The sequence below is a fragment of the Lactuca serriola genome, chromosome 8, assembly GCF_051521515.1.
Source record: "Lactuca serriola cultivar US96UC23 chromosome 8, Lser_US96UC23_V15, whole genome shotgun sequence".
Lineage (NCBI taxonomy): Eukaryota > Viridiplantae > Streptophyta > Magnoliopsida > Asterales > Asteraceae > Lactuca > Lactuca serriola.
This window is the reverse complement of record NC_136415.1, coordinates 144,245,055-144,264,200: the sequence shown is the minus strand read 5'-3', so window position 1 is coordinate 144,264,200 and position 19,146 is coordinate 144,245,055.

The following is a 19,146-nucleotide window of genomic DNA, read 5'->3' as shown; positions in this document are numbered from 1 at the left end:
ACCCAAATAATATCATAACCACTTGAAGTCTTGGGTAACTTGGTTATGAGATCCATTGTAATCCGCTCCCACTTCCATTCAGGGATTTCAGGTTGTTGTAGTAAGCCTGAAGGTTTCTGGTATTCTACCTTAATTTTGGCGCAAGTAAGGCACTTGCCCACAAAGGTAGCGATTTCGGCCTTCATGTTAGGCCACCAATATAGCTTCTTAAGGTCCAGATACATCTTGTCTGAACCTGGGTGGATGGAGTATCGAGTTTTGTGTGCTTCATTCATAACCACATCTCTGTAACCACCGAACTTTGGTGTCCAGATCCGGTTCATGAAATAATAGACTCCACCATCCCTGACTTCGAAGTTCTTATCCATTCCTCTTAGAGTTTCACCTGCTACGTTTTTGGGTTTCAAGGCTTCAAGTTGAGCTTCCTTGATCTGCGTGGACAGATGTGAATGGATTGTCATGGTCAACAACTCTACCCGGCGTCCCGGGTATTCTTTTCTACTAAGGGCGTCAGCTACTACGTTTGCTTTACCAGGGTGATAACGAATTTCACACTCGTAATCGTTCAGTAGCTCTACCCATCGTCGTTGTCTCATATTAAGCTCTTTCTGGTCGAAGATGTGTTGGAGACTTTTATGGTCCGTGAATATTGTGCATTTCGTGCCATATAAGTAATGTCTCCAGATCTTCAGAGCAAACATCAGTGCTCCTAGTTCAAGGTCATGTGCTGTATAATTGACTTCATGTGTCTTTAGCTGTCTTGAGGCATAGGATATAACCTTTCCTCTTTGCATAAGAACACATCCAAGCCCTTGATTAGAAGCATCACAGTACACTACGAAATCCTCTGTTCCTTCAGGGAGAGACAGGATCGGTGCACTATACAAGGCTCGCTTCAGCATTTGAAACGTTGTTTCTTGCTTTTCTCCCCAGCTAAAAGTTACACCCTTTTGGGTCAGAGTAGTAAGAGGCTTAGCTATTCGAGAGAAATTTTGAATGAATCTGCGATAATAGCCAGCAAGACCTAAGAATTTATGGATTTCTGTAGGTGTTTTAGGTGCTGACCAGTTTTCAATTGCCTTTATTTTGGAAGGGTCAACGTGTATTCCTTCTGAACTGACCACGTGACCTAGGAAATCTACCTTCCTGATCCAAAATTCACACTTTGAAAACTTTGCATAGAGCTTCTCTGATCTAAGAGTTTTTAATATTTGACGAAGATGTTGGCCATGTTCCTCTTTGCTCTTTGAGTAGATAAGGATATCGTCAATGAAGACTATAACGAATTTGTCCAAGAATGGATGACACACTCTGTTCATTAGGTCCATGAACACTGCAGGTGCATTCGTCAATCCGAATGGCATCACTATAAACTCGTAATGACCATAACGAGTTCTGAACGTGGTTTTGGGAACGTCTTCCTCCAAAATTCGTAACTGGTGATACCCGGATCTTAAGTCTATCTTCGAGAAGTAGTTCGCCCCTTGAAGTTGGTCGAACAGATCATCAATGCGAGGCAGAGGGTATCGATTCTTGATGGTAAGTTTATTCAGCTCGCGGTAGTCTATACACATGCGGAATGATCCATCCTTCTTCTTTACGAACAAAACCGGTGCTCCCCAAGGTGAGAAGCTCGGTCTTATGAAACCTTTTCTTAGGAGTTCGTTAAGTTGGTTAGATAATTCCTGCATTTCAGAAGGTGCAAGACGATAGGGGGATTTGGCTATAGGGGTAGCTCCAGGGATTAAGTCGATTCGGAATTCGACTTGTCGCTCGGGAGGCACCCCTGGAAGATCATTGGGAAATACATCGGGAAAGTTGCAGACCTCAGGAATGCTTGCGATGTCTTTCACTTCTTGCTTTTTGTCTACCACATGAGCTAGGAATGCACAATACTCCTTGCGAAGTTATTTCTGTGCCTTGATGCATGAAATGATCTGAAGGTTCGTTCCGGGTTTGTCGCCATAGATAATAAGAGTTTCGTTAGTTGGCAAGTTCAAACGAACAACTCTTTCATAGCATAGGATGTCGGCATAGTTGGGGCACAACCAATCCATACCTATTATGATGTCAAAGCTTTTGATAGAGACCGGCATAAGGTCTATTGGGAAAGACAAGTCATTTAACGTAAGGGTACATCCTATGTATATATCATTGGTGGATTCGGATTTCCCGTTAGCCATTTCTATTGTGAAGGTTTTATTTAGTGGTTGGGAGTTCTGATTTAGTAGATGTTTAAAGTTATGGCTCACGAAGCTCCTCTCGGCACCACAATCAAAAAGAATGCATGCATAAGTATTGTTGAGAAGGAATGTACCCGTGACCACAGCAGGGTCTGCCACCGCTTCTTCGTGACCTATTGCTAGAATTCTCCCAACCCCACTGGCATTTCCAGCTTTTGGACAATCTTTCTTGAAATGCCCCACATCACCGCATTGGTAGCATGCTCGAATTACTCCAGCGGCAGGTACTTGGTTAAGGGGTTGAGGTGGTGTTCTACAGAATCGGGCAATATGCCCTTTCCTGTTGCAGTTACGGCACTGCATTTCAAGGCAATTTCCGGTGTGGTGAAAATTGCACTTGTTGCATTTAGGGAGGCTACCGGCATAGGGCTTAGTTGGTGCTGAGTAGTTAGGGGCAACAACATGTGCAGTAGTAGGTATGGTAGCAGGCACAGTAGTAGCATGGACTGCCACTATTTGTTGATTCTTTGAAGGTCCTAGAGGAGATTTTCCCTTCCTTTTGTTCCAACCCTTCTTCTTGCTGTTGTTGTTGTTTTCCCTCGGTTGTTCTGGGGCAGTAACCACAGAGTTTTGATGGTTTTCGTGGTCAATAAGTGACTGTGCCAGTTCCTTGCAACTGTCAAAAGTGACAGGTTTAGATGCAATGACACTTGCTTGTATCTGGGGCGACAGTCCCCAAATATACCTTTCAATCTTTTTTCTCTCTAGAGCAACCATCTCCGGACACATAATCGCCAAGTCACAAAATCGATTCGTGTAAGTCGTTATGTCAGCACCGGCCATAGTAATACCCCAGAGTTCTTGTTCCAGTTTCTGAATTTCCCCTCGTGGGCACTTTTCCCGCATCAACATGATTTTTAGGTTCTCCCAGCTTATAGTATTAGCCACTACCAAAGTTAGTGACTTAACATGGCCATTCCACCATGTTAGGGCCCTATCTAAGAAAGTAAAGGCAGCAAATTTAACTTTGCTACCCTCTGGACAGGAGCAAATTTCAAAGACTGCTTCTATCTTCTCAATCCACTGCCTTAAAACCATCACTCCTCCAGTTTCATTAAAGGTCCTGGGTTTGGCATTCGAGAAGTCTTTATAAGTGCACTCTCTCAAGTGCTCATGACCCTCGGCAAGGTTAGAAGGACGTGGACCAGCTCCCGACCCACTAGCACCAGGAGTATTGATATGAGATAAGGCAGCCGCTACAGCTACCGTGACTGCCGCTTGGAACATGGCAGCATCGAATTGAGGGGGTGGTGGTGGAGGTGGTGTCGGTGCTTCCGTTTCATTGTTACGTCTTGGATTCCTACGAGGAGGCATCTTTTTCTATAAAAGTCAATAGATAAAAAGATAGTGATATATCAAGAATGAATATGAATTTGATATCTCTGAACTTAAACACTTAATTCAACAGGAATATTGTAAAGAATTGAAAATGGATTTCCATTGCAAGTACAACTTGCAACTGGATAGATTAAAATGAAGTGGTTATTTTTCAAAGAGTATGAAAGTACATGTCGATTGTATTGGTATATTAAGTATATGTAATTTGGATACTTAACCCTAAAGTAGGTCTTTAATAAAATACAATATTGTAAAAGTATCGACTTCAAACCGGCCTACCGAAAATAAAAATTTTCGCGGTCGTATTTGAAAAGTATGAAAAATAACATTGAAACATATCCAATATCCCAAAACTTTGGAAATGGAATGTTTATGTAACTTGTAATAACTCTTGTTGAAGTAAAGTGCTTATTATTTTATTGATACTTGATTTATACATCTCCTGAAAGTAGTCTATACATTTAGTATATTAAACTAGAAAGTAGTGTAACACTACTTGCGGCGGTTGCTACGAAGGTTACTGGGTTCCGCTTCGTCTTGAGATTTCCAACGCCTTTCTTGGGTAGATTGATGCTCCCTCAGTCCTCTGATCTCTGATTCGGCAGCATTAAGTTGCCTTTGAAGGGCTTCAGTATGGTGTTGGGTATCATCTTGCATCTCATCAAGACGAAGGATATCGACAGCGTTAGCCTGTGCAGCCGCATTTACTTCTAGGATACGATTGGTTGACATCCTTGATTGATCGAATTGTCGGGCAATTCGGTTCACTATAACTGGAAGAGCTCTATCGGCTGTTCCTGCTTCTAAGACGTTATATAAACCCCGTGCCATTCCGTAGGGAGGGCGTTGGCCGTCTTGTCGACTCCAATGGTTTATGTATTGGCCCCACTCGGGTATGGGTATTGCTTCCTCTTGTCTCGGGGGATGTATCCCCGAGTTGCAAACTTGTGGCTCTGTATCTGTACCGCTTGATTCGCTGTCCTCAAATGGTTCTTCATCTGAGTCTTTTTCCGGATCCTCCTCCGGATCTTCCACTATCCATCTTTGATTGCCATGATTTGGAAAATAAGGGTCCCCTGGTAGATGATGTCCTGCCATTGTGTCTGTACGAGAATAAGGTTATGAGAAATTCCTGAAAAGAAAACTAAAGCATATCGATGTTTATAATGTTCTTATAGTATTATATGTTCTGTTCTTAGTGTTTATTCGGTAGTTGGTAAGTTTTAGACATGTCACAACACTACTATTACTCCCAAACACATGTTGGTCATATCTGAAATCAATATAGTTGATCAGGCTATATTAATTCTAGATATGATTACATAACTGCCCGGGTTTAACTGTAATGTTCAACCTCCAAATACTCTTAAGTTCTTATGACTATGTACTTGTAGGTATGAGGGTTAGTATACTTCTTTTAAAAATACTTAGAATTCTTAAAAGTATACTTGTAGTCAGAGCTCTCAGCCCCAATGTATTTATAGTTTGTATATCTTTTATGGATTGATATACTAAGTTCACTATAAATAATGCTTTGATACCAATCTGTCACACCCCCAAACCAGACGGCGGAAACATCCGGGGGTGGAGGACTTCATTTGTAGTATCACAACACATGTATCATAGTAATCAAAGCACAAACAACCATTGTATTTAAAAGTATAATATTTACATGTGTTCAATCATTGTATATTGAAACCAAAATAGTATTACAAAAGAAGAAGATAAGACTCCTAATGGCTCCATCTTCTCAAAAAGCTCGGGGAGTACCTATTATTATTTCCCTGATAATACAACTAATTTGAAAAGAGAGTATCAACAATAAGTTGAGTGAGTACATAAGTCTTTATGTTTGAATGGGTGTCTTTGTATTTTGAATATGAAAACACTTCTAGAAAATCCCATATTTTCTGTGGTTTGTGAAAAGTAGTTTTATTCCCATAAAACCGTCTTATTTGTAAACCATTGTATTTGTAAAACTTGTATTTGAGAATGTGCCTGGCTTCACCAGCTGTTATCGAAAACTATAGTATAGCATTGTACTTTGCATTTTGTAAACTGGTACTTTGAAGATATACTTACGTTTAGTTGTTTATACACTAACGTGTTGTTAATATCTTTTTAATGAGTTATTATAACCATACTAAGACATGAACGCCTGAAACAAACGATTGATGAGCGCTTAAACTGTTGAATACAATTGCCACTCATTGGCGTGTATGTCTGACTGTAGCTAGCAGCCTGAGTGCGGGGTTGTCAATCCCGATATAGATCTACACACAACTTGTTTCGATCCCTGGACTGGAGATTCTGGTTATACTGTCAGGGCTTTACTTTGGTTGTCTAAACTGAATTAAACAACCTGAATTGAATGTCTCATAAAAAGCATATAAACGTTACATGTATATTAGTTATGAAAACCCAATCATTCTGAAATAAATGATTGACAGTATGTTCTTGACTTATTATCCCGAACATGTATTTGATAAGTGTAAACCCTTGATTTGTTTTGAATTAAAACCCTTGTAGCATGTAAAACAGTGTATTCATATGAATTATAGCTCTATGTATCATAAATTATACCTATTATAATTTATACGTACTTTAGGAACTGGTAAATAACTATTTTTGCATGTAATCCTTTGCTCAACGTATTACAAAGGTTAATTAAACTGATGAAATAACTTTTATATTTATATACATATACAATTTTATATATAGGTTAAATTTAAACGACCTTCGGACAAATAACCGGTACTATAAGTCCACATCCAAACAACGAAAAGGACCTAGAATGAATTATTAGTCCTAAGCCTTTTAAATCTTATTTATCTTATATTATATATACAAATATGTATATTTGGGAAAAATATAAGTTTATAAAAGAGTTCAATATTTGAAGTATTTTTGATGCTTTAAAATCATTTTATCGTGATTTGAAATCATTTATTTATAACACAAAGTTGTTGTGTTATACTTGTATTTCCCCCCCTTAAAAGAGTAGAAATTATGAAAATACGGGGGTATGAACTCACTTGATAGGTGGTAATTCGGACATGGTTTCGTTTCACGAAAAGGAGTTTATTTGTCGAGAAACCGGCTCAAATCGGGCAGAGTTTTGACAGGATAAAGGATGAATTCTTGAGAATTTAGGGGCTTCACGGCTTACTTTGGGCTCGAGTCTTGATACCGGGGCTTTAAGGGTTGTATATAAGCTTAAGGGAGTGGAAAAGGTGAAAGAAGGTAAAATTTGGGGTGAAAAAGTGTAAATTCTTCGGAACCCTCGCATGGCTTATATAGGCCGAAGCCTCGGATCCGAAGCTTATGCGAGGCTATGCGAGGCTGACACTTTGCAAAGGGAAGTAGCTTCGGTTCGGAGGTGGTAGGCTCGGATTGGACCAGACCTCGGTCCAATGGGAAGAGGGCACGTGCGAAGGAGTGTCGGAGGAGGGTGCGAGGGGCGTCTCCGGGGTGTCTCCTGCGAAGTTCTCCGAGTAGGATTGGACCGCGGAGTTGGCCGAATCAGAAGGTGACACGCGAGACATCGATCCACTCAGCAGCCGACACGTGGAGGTCTCGCATGTGAGGGTGACGTGGCAGTCACTGTTCATGCGAATTTTCCCGGTTTTTGGTATTTTTCTTTATTTTTTTTGCCAAAACTTGTAAAATTCATAACTTTTGCATACGAACTCCGTTTTTGACGTTCTTTATATGCACGCGTAGCTAAAATTATACTCTACAACTTTCGTTTAGACTTTGTCGGCTAATTTTGAATTTATTTTTAATATTATTATTTTAAACAAACCGGGACGTGAATCCGTTATAAATTCATAACTTCTTCATACGACGTCCGTTTTTGTCTGTCTTTTTACCGTTGTACTACTAATGACGAGACCTTCAATTCTCGTTTAGATTGTGTCGGCTAAAAACCACTCGATCTTTATTTCGAGTTTTTAGTTGTACACTGCCATATTGAAACTTAGAAAAATCATAACTTCCTCACACGAAGTCAGATTCTGGCGTTCTTTTTATGAAAGTTCTCGGTTTAACATAAACTATAACTTTCATTTAGATTGTTAAGGCTAGAAAGCCTTTTATCAAAAATTCAGTTTTTACACTGAACAGTGTTTTGTCGGTTTTGTCACGGATTTTCGATTGGTCATAACTTTTTCGTTATAACTCGGATTTTAGTGTTCTTTATATTTTTGGAAACCTTGTTACAATCTCTATCACTTGGTTCAACCCAATTGAGATTATTTAATAATTTATTTTTGAGGGTCAATTATGTAAATATACATAGTATGCCAAAATTTCTGTTTATTTAATTAAAAAGAAGTACAATTTGTCCTACACTATTACATAAGTTTGAAATAACGATTTGTTACACGTTGAGTGAGAAGTCTAAAGAAGGGTTATAACATTCATCAAATGTAGAATTTGGAATAGGATTTTCTTATTTTCGTACATTTGAAATTGGAAAGTTGTGATGTCTTGTATAAGACAAAGACCAACTAGGACCAATTTTATGTGTTGTTTTGTCTTGATAAAAGCTGCACTAACTCTTGAATATTTGGTTGTCAAGAAATGTTTATTGACAAGAGAATATTATATGTCAAGGAGTTAGTGGGAGTCTTAATGGTCTTGAAAGGTTTCAAGAACAAATCAAGAATAAACCTTATCGATCATCACTGGCACACGAGTTGAGGTTCACAACCTATCGTGTTGACACTATCTTGTTTCTATGTTGTTCCAATTGAGTTAATTATGCATGTGGGTCCTATGAGTTCTCATATGAATGCATAAAAGGCAAGGACCTTGATCAATGAAAAGTACATTGATAGGAAAGGGTGAGCTGCTTAATTGCTTGGAAGACATGGTGGGCAACTGTGTTACCATAAGGCAAGAAATCAAGATTAAGAGTTCGGTCCATATGAGTTTGGATTTGTCGTAAACTTTGGTTTTAACAAATTCACATGGATAGGAACACATACACCATTAAAATCTAAGTGTCATAAGATTCCCTCCTTCATGAAAATGACTGTGAGGAAATGCTTTCACTAAAAGAGTTTTTAAGAAGATAGTGATTGTGAAAATTGGATTCTCGAATTTGATTATGGTTACGGTATCCCTTTCCATGATTCGAATTGTGAGATTTGGCAATTAGTCTAAATTGTTTAGACACACATATGAGCTATCTGAGGGAAAGGTGTATAAGCTTAGATAAAGGATTATCAAAGCATTAGGTATTAGAAACATGAACTTAAGAAATTCAATAAGTATTCTTTTTCTGAAAGTTAAGTTGTTTCTGAATACATGTCAAAGCTAGTGGGAGCATAAATGTTATGTTTATAATAATCATCGTGATAGTGGGAGCATAAATGTTATGATTGTATGATTATTAAGGCAAGTATTGCAAATTAGCAATATTAATTATAGAAAACAAGAGTCATACTTTGCAAAGTTGTAAGGGTTGAATAGTTGTTTTGCTATAATTAAGGGAGAGAATATTATGCTTCATTTCAAATCTAAAGGCTTAGGTTTTGGAATATTAATATTTTTAGTCAAGGATACATAGTGTGTTCTTAAATTTCGATCATGATTACGACATTCCTCTTCATAGTTCGAATTGTGAGAACGTAGCACATAAAATATTATGGCAAAAGATTGATAAAGTATCAAATCTTCATGTAAGACATTATGCATCGTGTACCATACGCTTCGGGTATAGGATCGATTGCAAATGCTGTAATATTTGACCATTCTAAAATTTTCCAAATGTCTAGCGCATTTAGAGGGCAAACGACAAGAATCGGTTTTGACTAAGATAATTAAACAACTATCAAAGGACAATCCAAAGTTCGCCAAGGATTGTTCTCTTGTGAGTAGTTGGAAGTATAGTATTGGATGGACCATATCGACATTATTATGAATAGATAAGATTCTATTAAGAATGAGTTGTCATATGGAAAATATGGAAACGTTTCCATATTGGGAATTGGATATTGAGAATCAATGTCTAGATTAGAAACTTTTTTGCAAAAGGATGTTCAAAGGAATGTACTTTGAGTGAGAGACATCATATCTAAGGAATTGTCTTGTAACAATCTCCGATAGAGGAATTTGTAATTACATTGGCAATAGTCATTGTGACTTTAGTGCAGTGACATTACGAAAGGATCATTGCATAAAATGTTAGAATCTAACATATTCCATAAGTGGCAAGAATTTGATGTTATTTCACTTATGAAAAAGGATTAAGAGTTGTGAAATGAGTATGATTGGAAATGTGTTCATTTGATCTATTTCACAAAGTAAGAACCATAGGTAAGCATTGTGTGCATGCGAAGAGCATGGGACAAGTGTAGTAATAATTCAAGTAAGAAGTTGATTACCCGAAACGACAAACAATGAGTAATCGATATGGTGATAAATAAAAGGTGTTTTATTTATACTCAAAGGTTTGAGGCCATATGGGATTAGTATTATTCATGTGTTTCACTTTGCATGTTTTGACTTCCTGAATAATTTAATTGGTTCAGAACAGTTAAATTATTCGAACGAGCCACAGTCGTTCATATGTTGGAAGTAAGTATGAATGAAGACTGTCGTGAATTGGTGTGTGGATTGTCTAAAGTATTAGACATAAGCAATTGTTTGCTGCAACATTCATGAGTGCTTATGAATATGATTTGAGCATTGGATTAAACCCACGCTCACTTGGATCACTTCATGGATTTTATCACGAGTGATTGGTGAGATGATAATATCTTATATTCTTGAAACCGAGATGTGTGAGTTGTATCTTGCGAGTCAGTTGCACATTGATAATATGTAAACGCACCAGTAACTTGGTGTTATAAAATATATTGTTGTGTGTGATTCGGTGAGTGAGTGCAAGCGAGCATTGAGTCAAAGTTTATCCGTTTCTTTTATTCAAAGTAGGATAAAAGCGATATTTGTGGGCCCCTCGATGATTTAGTGATGACACCTAAGTGCTTGGCCAAGCCGGGACTAATTTGATGTGTTCAAATTGTAGTATGTTGTCAGTCGTCATAAATCTGAATTCGGGAAACATCACATAGACAGAGAGAATAATTTAGATCCATGTCTCAGTCTATACGATATCTAGAATGGAGGAATATATGATCCCTTATCTAAAGGACACGCGTATCTGATAAGATCAGAGTTGACAGCGGCTTTGGAAAGCTACGATTGCAGATCGGGATCTGAAGTCATACGCAGAATAGTTATTAGACTTATCCAAGTGGGAGACTGTTGGATTAGTGTCTAAGTCCATAACTATTTTGGTATGTACTTGACCCGATGGTGCATGGTCCTTTTGGGTTGCCTTCACCAAAGCAACTTGATAGGATGAACTATGGAGAGAAAGGATTAAATATGATTTATTAATATATTATGAGAATAATACATTAAAGGAGAAATCATATTGTTTAATTAATATTAGTCAAGAATTAATAAGAATTAAGTTTGTGACTAGAAGACATTAATTAAACTTAAGGGACTAGAACTGTCAATTGTATGATAGTTGAATATTGAGCTAATGGACTCCATATTAAAGGAGTGGACGAATTATATGGGGAAACCCATTAGAAATCGTCCTAGGCCTTTAAGGAAGGAGTCAATGGGTTGCTTAGGGCTTAAGCATCCGAATTAGGGTTTCCTTGTTAGATAACCCTAATAGCCTCTCTATTTAAAGGACCCTTATGGCTCAAAAACGTGGTGAACTTGTGGATTAGGGTTTCCACACGTTTTGGGCAGCCTCCTTATCTTCTCTTCTTCATCCTTTTGCTCTTGGTGTTTGTGAACCATTAGAGGAGTGACATTTGTGACTCTAAGCTTTCTAAAGTCATTACAAGGAGGATTTGAGATTGTTATTGCTACATAACAATCAAGGTATGATCTAAACCCTTATTCATTTGTTATATTAATTATCATATGCTAGATCTAGGGTTTAAAGTCTTGGATGAATTGCATGTACAATAGAGAAAACTAGATCCAAGCATTAGGGTTTGTATGAGCACATAGGATGTTCCTATGGCCAAAACCCATCAAAAACCTCGAACCCCGAATATAACCTTAAACTGAGTAATGTGGTTGTAAGCAACGACGACATATGGCTGTGCTGCGAACGTCGTCAGTGGCGATGGAAAAGACAGAGGTGAGTGAAGAAAGTGTAAGGTACCATTGTGGTGGTGGCAGAGGATGGTAACGACGGAGGAGGGTTTTCAATGATGTTTGAAAACATAAATTTAGGGTTATAAAGAAGGGTAAGAGATTATCGGGTGGTTGAAGGTGGAGTACTAAGGCGATGATTCTTATCGCCAGCATAGAGGTAGAAGTGAGTGGTAGAGGTCGTAGTTGTGCTAGTTAGCGGCAATATGATTTGTTAGTGATGTGGTGACCTATGGCTGATTAAGTGGGTGGCATCATTTGAGTTTAGGTTAATAGAGAAAGGTGGGAGCGAATCTAAAGAGTGTCGTGTGGGATAGACGGAATGGCAATGAGATTTTGACGAAACAGACGACATCAATTATGGATTTCAAAATTCGAAATTGACTCCTTTTTAGAAAGCGTTTAGATGTTAATGAGTCTCCTTATTTTCAGTAAAAGATGAGTATAAAATCTCTTATGCAAGAATAATAGTACTTAAAGCTCTATAATTTGGACGATTTTAAAAAATCTAATTTGAAAAATATATAGATAATATTATTTTATTGGTGGTTGATTTTACTCTAAGCTTAGAGACTTGAACGTCTTAAAAAATATTATTATTATATTCACTATACTGTACCTGGAAGGGTACCTATGTGTGACTGGAAGGTCTGGTATGCTATAAGATATATGCATTGTATGTTAAGTTGCCTGTTTTGTATGCGTTATGTATGCTATGCTTGATATGGGCCGGAAGGCATTATGTTATGGGCCGTAAGGCATTATGATGTAGACCGGAAGGTCAGGGAGTTATGGACCGTAAGGTCGACACGGGTGGGACCGGAAGGTTTACCAGGTCGGGACGGAAGTCCCCTAAGACACATGGACCAGAAGGTCATCGCCTGGAAGGGCGTATGTGTGTAAGTTGTATATTGGGGAACTCACTAAGCATTTATGCTTACAGTTGCTGTGTTATGTGTTTCAGGTACTAGTGAGGACCGTGGGAAGGCGCCGCCATAACTCGTACACACACCCGCAGGCGGATTTTGATTTAGTTTATCTTGGGATTTGACATGTTTTGTATCATGACTATGTTACATTGGATTTTTATGGTTTTATTTGGATGAAATTATGTTTTTAAGAAATGAAATTTTGTTTTGAAAAAATTACCTTATTACAAGTTGGTATCAGAGCCTTGGTTTGAGGGACTCAGATGCACCTTTGGGCGTGTCTAAACTCAAACCGAGGATTTGAGAAATTTTCAACGATAAAAACTAAATTTTCTAAAAGAGAAAGAGGTTTTGAGACAACCAGAACAGAGCAGTGTGTACGGTCAGCCAACGCCCGAACGGTGAATCCCCAATTTACCCTTACATTATGTGTTATGAGATATGCTATGTTATATTATGCATGCTAGAGTAGGCTAGGTATTCATATTAGGACTAGAGTGGCCTGAGTTGTGATGCCTTAGCCTAGGAGATTTCTGCTACCGAGTTGCCTTGAGAGCGAGTAGGTAGTAGTTAGGAGCTCATGAGAGGTCTATCGGAGGGTAGCCAATGCATAGCGAGAGTAGAGTACTTGTGATCCGGGATCCAAGGAGGAGGACTAGGGGTGAATGCTGATGCGGTGTGGTCAGTAGTATAGGGCCCGTACTACTGAAGACACCGGATCAGTGAGCAGCCCAGGTAAGAATCCTTTGGGTATTGGAGGAAGAGTAGGGTTGCGTTATCGAGTGCGAGTATGCTCGATCGAGTCTATGATATTTTATGTTGTATTTCAGAGGCATCATGGTTGGGACACGACACACACCTGAGTGCAGTGGGGTCAGTGACGAGGAGATCCGTCGATTGATTCATGAGGAGGTGGCTGCTGCCATCCGGGATGAGATTGCAGAGATGTTTGGGGGCATCAATACCACACTAATTGATACCTTTGATGAGCGATATGCATCGGTGAATGAGGCTGCAGCTGCTGCAGCTACCGCATCTATTGCTGCTGCCAGACCTCAGGGAGGTGACTCATTGTTGTTTCGGGAGTTCAGCAACACGAAGCCACCAGTGTTCGATGGGACGCAGGACCCGATTGCGGCGATGAGGTGGATCTCTGACATTGAGGTATGTTTCTATACGTGTTCTTGTCCGGAACACTTGAGGGTGCGGTTCGCTTTGAACTAGCTTCGCTTGGGAGCGAAGGATTGGTGGAAGTTCGTGACGGCAAGCTTCACTCTGGCAGAGATTTCTGAGGTAACCTGGGAGAGGTTCACCGCCATGTTTAGGGATGAGTATGTTCCCCTGGTGGAGAGGGAACGGTTGGTTCAGGAGTTCTTGACCCTCAAGCAGGGTAATGATTCGGTTACTGTGGTTACTCGAAAGTTTCATGAGAGGGCGATGTTCTGACCTGAGCAGGTGTCGACTGAGCAGGCACGGATTAGCCGGTATTTGGGCATTTTGAGGAGGGACATTTGAGAGTTCATGTCGAACTCGATGTACCATACATTTGCTGAGCTTCAGGCAAATGCCCGGAAATGGGAGATCGAGTTGGAGACTCAGGCCAAGGAGGAGGCCGAGTCCCAGAGGATGGATCGGCGGTCGGCTCAGTCTCAGCCGGCAGCCAAGCGGGCCAAGCCCGCTGATTCGAGGACTGGAGGCCAGAAGGGCCGCACTTGCAGGAAGTGCGGCAAGGGTCATGAGGGAGCTTTTCGATTGGGTGCTTGCTACAAATGTGGCAAGGAGGGGCATATCGCCAAGGATTTCCCCAAGAGATTCATGGTTTGCTTTCATTGCAACCAGACTGGCCATCGGAAGGCCGAGTGTCCGCAGTTGCATCAGGGGACAGCGCAGGGATCTGCACCTGCTGCTAGGGTTACCAAGGTTCGATTGGTAAAGGCTGAGGCTCCGAAGGCTCGTGGGAGAGCTTTCCAGTTGACAGCGGAGGAGGTCTGCGCAACACCCGACGTTGTGGCTGGTATGCATTCTTCTCTCTACTTATTTAAGTCTGTGATATTATGCTTATATTATGTTATGCGTAGGTACTTTTCTTGTGAATTTTGTGCCTGCCTTAGTGTTATTTGACTCGGGAGCGAGTCGGTCTTTTGTGTCGTTAGCCTTCAGTCATCATATCAGTATTTGTTGAGAGGCCATGAGTCGACCTCTGCGAGTTTCTATAGCTAACGAGTGAGCAGTGTATGCCAAGGATGTGATTCGAGGATGTATCCTTGAGATCTTTAGTGTGGAGTTCCCGATAGATCTGGTCCCGATCGCGATGGGGGACGTGTGTGTCATAGTGGGCATGGATTGGTTGAGCCGATATGGAGCTGTTATAGACTGCGAGTGTCAGTTGGTGACGATACAAGACCCTAGAGGGGGAGTACTTACAGTGTTCGGTGAGGGAACCCGATGTGGGTTAGCGTTTTGTTCGGCTGCCAGGGCGAGACAGAGTTTGCAGCAAGGCTGCAGTGGATTCGTAGCTTATGTGATGGACACACGAGTGGCCGCTGGGAGGCCAAGTTCGATTGATGATGTTCTGATAGTGTGCGATTTTTCAGATGTTTTTCCCGAGGAACTACCGGGTGTGCCTCCCGAGAGGCAAGTGGAGTTCCATATCGATTTGGTTCCGGGAGCAGCACTTATCGCCAAGGCGCCTTATCGCCTCGCGCCGCCAGAGATGCAAGAGTTATCCTCGCAGCTTTAGGAGCTGTTGGGGAAGGGGTTTATTAGACCGAGTAGCTCACCTTGGGGAGTGCCGATCCTTTTTGTCAAGAAGAAGGATGGTTCACACTGGATGTGTATTGATTACTGGGAGTTGAACAAGTTGACGGTCAAGAACCGTTATCCGTTACCAAGGATCGACGATTTGTTCGATCAGTTGCAGGGAGCGTCTTGGTTCTCCAAGATAGATTTGAGATCGGGTTATCATCAGATGAGGGTTCAGGATGAAGATATCCAAAAGACAACGTTCAGAACTCGTTATGGGCATTACGAGTTCGTGGTGATGCCTTTTGGGCTCACCAATGCACCAACTGCGTTCATGGATCTCATGAACAGGGTGTGCAGGACGATGCTGGATCGGTCGGGGATCGTATTCATTGATGATATTTTGGTGTATTCGAAATCTAGAGAGCAGCACGAGGAGCATCTGAGAGAGATTCTTGGGGTATTGAGGTCGGAGAGGCTTTATGCCAAATTCTCCAAGTGTGATTTCTGGTTACGAGAGGTTCAGTTCTTGGGACATCTCGTCAACCAGAATGGGATATTGGTCGACCCGAAAAAGATTGAGGCAGTCATGAGGTGGGAGATGCCGAGGTCACCTTCTGAGATCAGGAGTTTCTTAGGGTTGGCAGGCTACTATCGGAGATTTATCAAGGATTTCTCCAAGATCGTCGTGCCACTCACCAAGTTGACCTGGAAGGGTGTTGTATTTTCTTGGGGTCTGGAGTAGCAGACCTCGTTCGAGACACTTAGCCAGAAATTATGCAAAGCCCCAGTGTTAGCCCTTCCGGAAAGGATGGAGGATTTCGTGGTATATTGTGATGCATCGATATCCGGATTAGGAGCGGTGCTTATGCAGAGGGGGCATGTGATAGCATATGCATCGAGGCAGCTAAAGCCTCATGAGTCGAGGTATCCCACTCATGATCTGGAATTGGGAGCGGTAGTGTTCGCCCTCAAGATCTGGCGTCACTATTTGTATGGGGTTCGGTGTACGATATACACGGACCACAAGAGCTTGAAGTATTTGATGGATCAGCCCAACCTGAATATGCGCCAGAGGAGATGGTTGGATGTAGTAAAGGATTATGATTGTGAGATCCTGTACCACCCGGGCAAGGCTAATGTGGTAGCCGATGCCCTGAGCCGTAGGGCGGAGGGCGCCCCGATTCGAGATATCTGCATGAGATTGACAGTGATGACTCCGGTATGGGACACCATTCGAGGGGCCCAGGCAGAGGCCGTGAGACCGGAGAACCACAAAAGGGAGCAGGTGATCAGGCAGGTATCGGAGTTTGTTACCGATAGTCGAGGACTTATGACCTTCCAGGGTCGGGTTTGGGTACCGTTTGTGGGCGGAACGCGTACCGTCTTGATGGAGGAGGTGCATAAATCGAAGTTCTCGATCCACCCCGGGGCCACTAAGATGTATTTGGACCTGAAGAAGGAGTATTGGTGGCCCTGTATGAAGAGGGATGTTGCATGGTTCGTGGAGAGGTGCTTAACCTGTTGCAAGGTTAAGGCCGAGCACCAACGCCCGCATGGTAAGTTACAGCCGTTAGAGATTCCCGAGTGGAAGTGGGAACAGATCACCATGGATTTTATCACCAAATTGCCGAGGACTGCAAGGGGTGTCGATGCGATTTGGGTGATTGTGGACCGGTTGACGAAAAGCGCTCACTTTCTTGCTATTAGTGAGAGCTCTTCTGTTGAAAAGTTAGCAGAGTTATATGTGAGGGAGGTGGTATCGCGGCATGGAGTTCTGATCTCGATTGTTTCAGACCGAGATGTGCGTTTTACTTCCAGATTTTGGAAGAAGTTTCATGAGGAGTTGGGTACGAGGCTGCATTTCAGTACCACATACCACCCACAGACCGACGGGCAGAACGAGCGAACGATCCAGACGCTCGAGGACATGCTTCGGGCATGTGTATTGGATTTCGGCAGAAGTTGGGACACGTAATTTCCCTTGGCTGAGTTTTCCTATAACAACAGCCATCACTCGAGCATTGGTATGCCACCTTTTGAGCTGTTGTATGGAAGGAGGTGTCGTACCCCCATTTGCTGGGGCGAGGTAGGGCAGCGTATGATGGGTAGTACAAAGATAGTGCTTCAGACGACAGAGCAGATACAACAGGTCCGACAGAGGTTATTGACCGCTCAGAGTCGCCAGAAGGGTTACGCGGATAGGCGACGATCCGAACTCGAATTTCAAATCGGCGATTTCGTGATCCTGAAGGTATCTCTTTGGAAAGGAGTGATCCGATTCAGGAGGAGGGGCAGGCTGGGACCCCGGTATATTGGGTCGTTTAGAGTGATCGCGAGGGTGGGCAAGGTAGCATATCGCTTGGAGCTACCTGCGGAGTTGGACCAGATTCATGATACTTTCCACGTGTCGCACCTGAGGAAGTGTATTGCCGACGAGTCAGCAATAGTGCCATTAGAGGATATCCAGGTGGACGCGAGTCTGAATTATGCTGAGAAGCCGATCGCAATCTTGGATCGGAGGATCCAGGTTCTGAGGAACAAGGAAGTGCCCCTGGTTCAGGTCCAGTGGCAACATCGGAAAGGGTCCAAGCTGACCTGGGAGCCAGAGTCGGAGATGCGGGAGCAGCATCCGGAGTTGTTCACAGCATGAGACTTCGAGGGCGAAGTCTAGTTCTAGTGGAGGAGAATTGTAACAGCCCGAAATCTAGGTTAGCTTTATAACCCTTCTATTTTGGAGAATTGGCTAGTTAGTCCCTTAAAGTGAAAGATGTAATGGGTGAGTACGCTGGGCGTACTGGGGTGTACGCCGCGCGTACTCGCTTTCTTAATTTGTACGCGGTTCGTTTGGGTACGCTGGTCGTACCCAAGGTTATGCCGGGCATAACCGGCCCAGATGCAAAACCCTAATTTGTGGCCTTGCACTATAAAAGGAACATGTAGTCCTTTGCCCTAGCCACCATACACCCTTGAGAGGGCCCTTGAAGAGCTGAGATTCGTGCTTTAGATTGTGAGTGAGTTTTTGAGCTTCAAGTTGTCTTTTCAAGGTGAAGAAGGAGAAGAAGGAGCCATTTTTGGAGCTAGAAGTTGAAGAACAAGTGTAGATCCGAGTTCTACAGTGGTTGGAGATCCTTCCTGAGGTAAAAAGCTCAAAGCTTTCCTTGTTCTTCATAAGTTTTGCTTGTTGTACCATTTTTAGGGTTTTTGGTTCAAAGTTGGAGACTTTATGTGCAAAGAGTCTCCATAAGCTTAGATTTGACCTTTTCTAGTGTAATATGTGTTGAGGAGTCATAAAAATCGAATCTTGGACGTGGATCTTGTGGCATGCATGAGTTATAGTCTCATTATGGAAAGAGGAAAGGTGTTTTAAGCACAAAGTGACCTTTACAGCCATGCAAAGGCTTAAAGGTTCCAACTTTATGGTTTAAGACATATTAGAGGAGTCAGATCTGAAGTTTGGATGCAAGTCTTAATCGTTTAAGACCTGAAGTTTACTGAACCCCAAAGCTCCATAAGATTATCAAATTGTAAAGACTCTACTGCACCCTTCATATGACGATTCCAATTAAACCTCCAGGTACAAATAGACCAAAAACCATACATTATACCATTATTCAATAAAGACATAGCAAAAAGCATATGGAACTGAACCTTGAAAATCAAACCACCACACCACACATCTTTCCAAAATTTAGCCATGT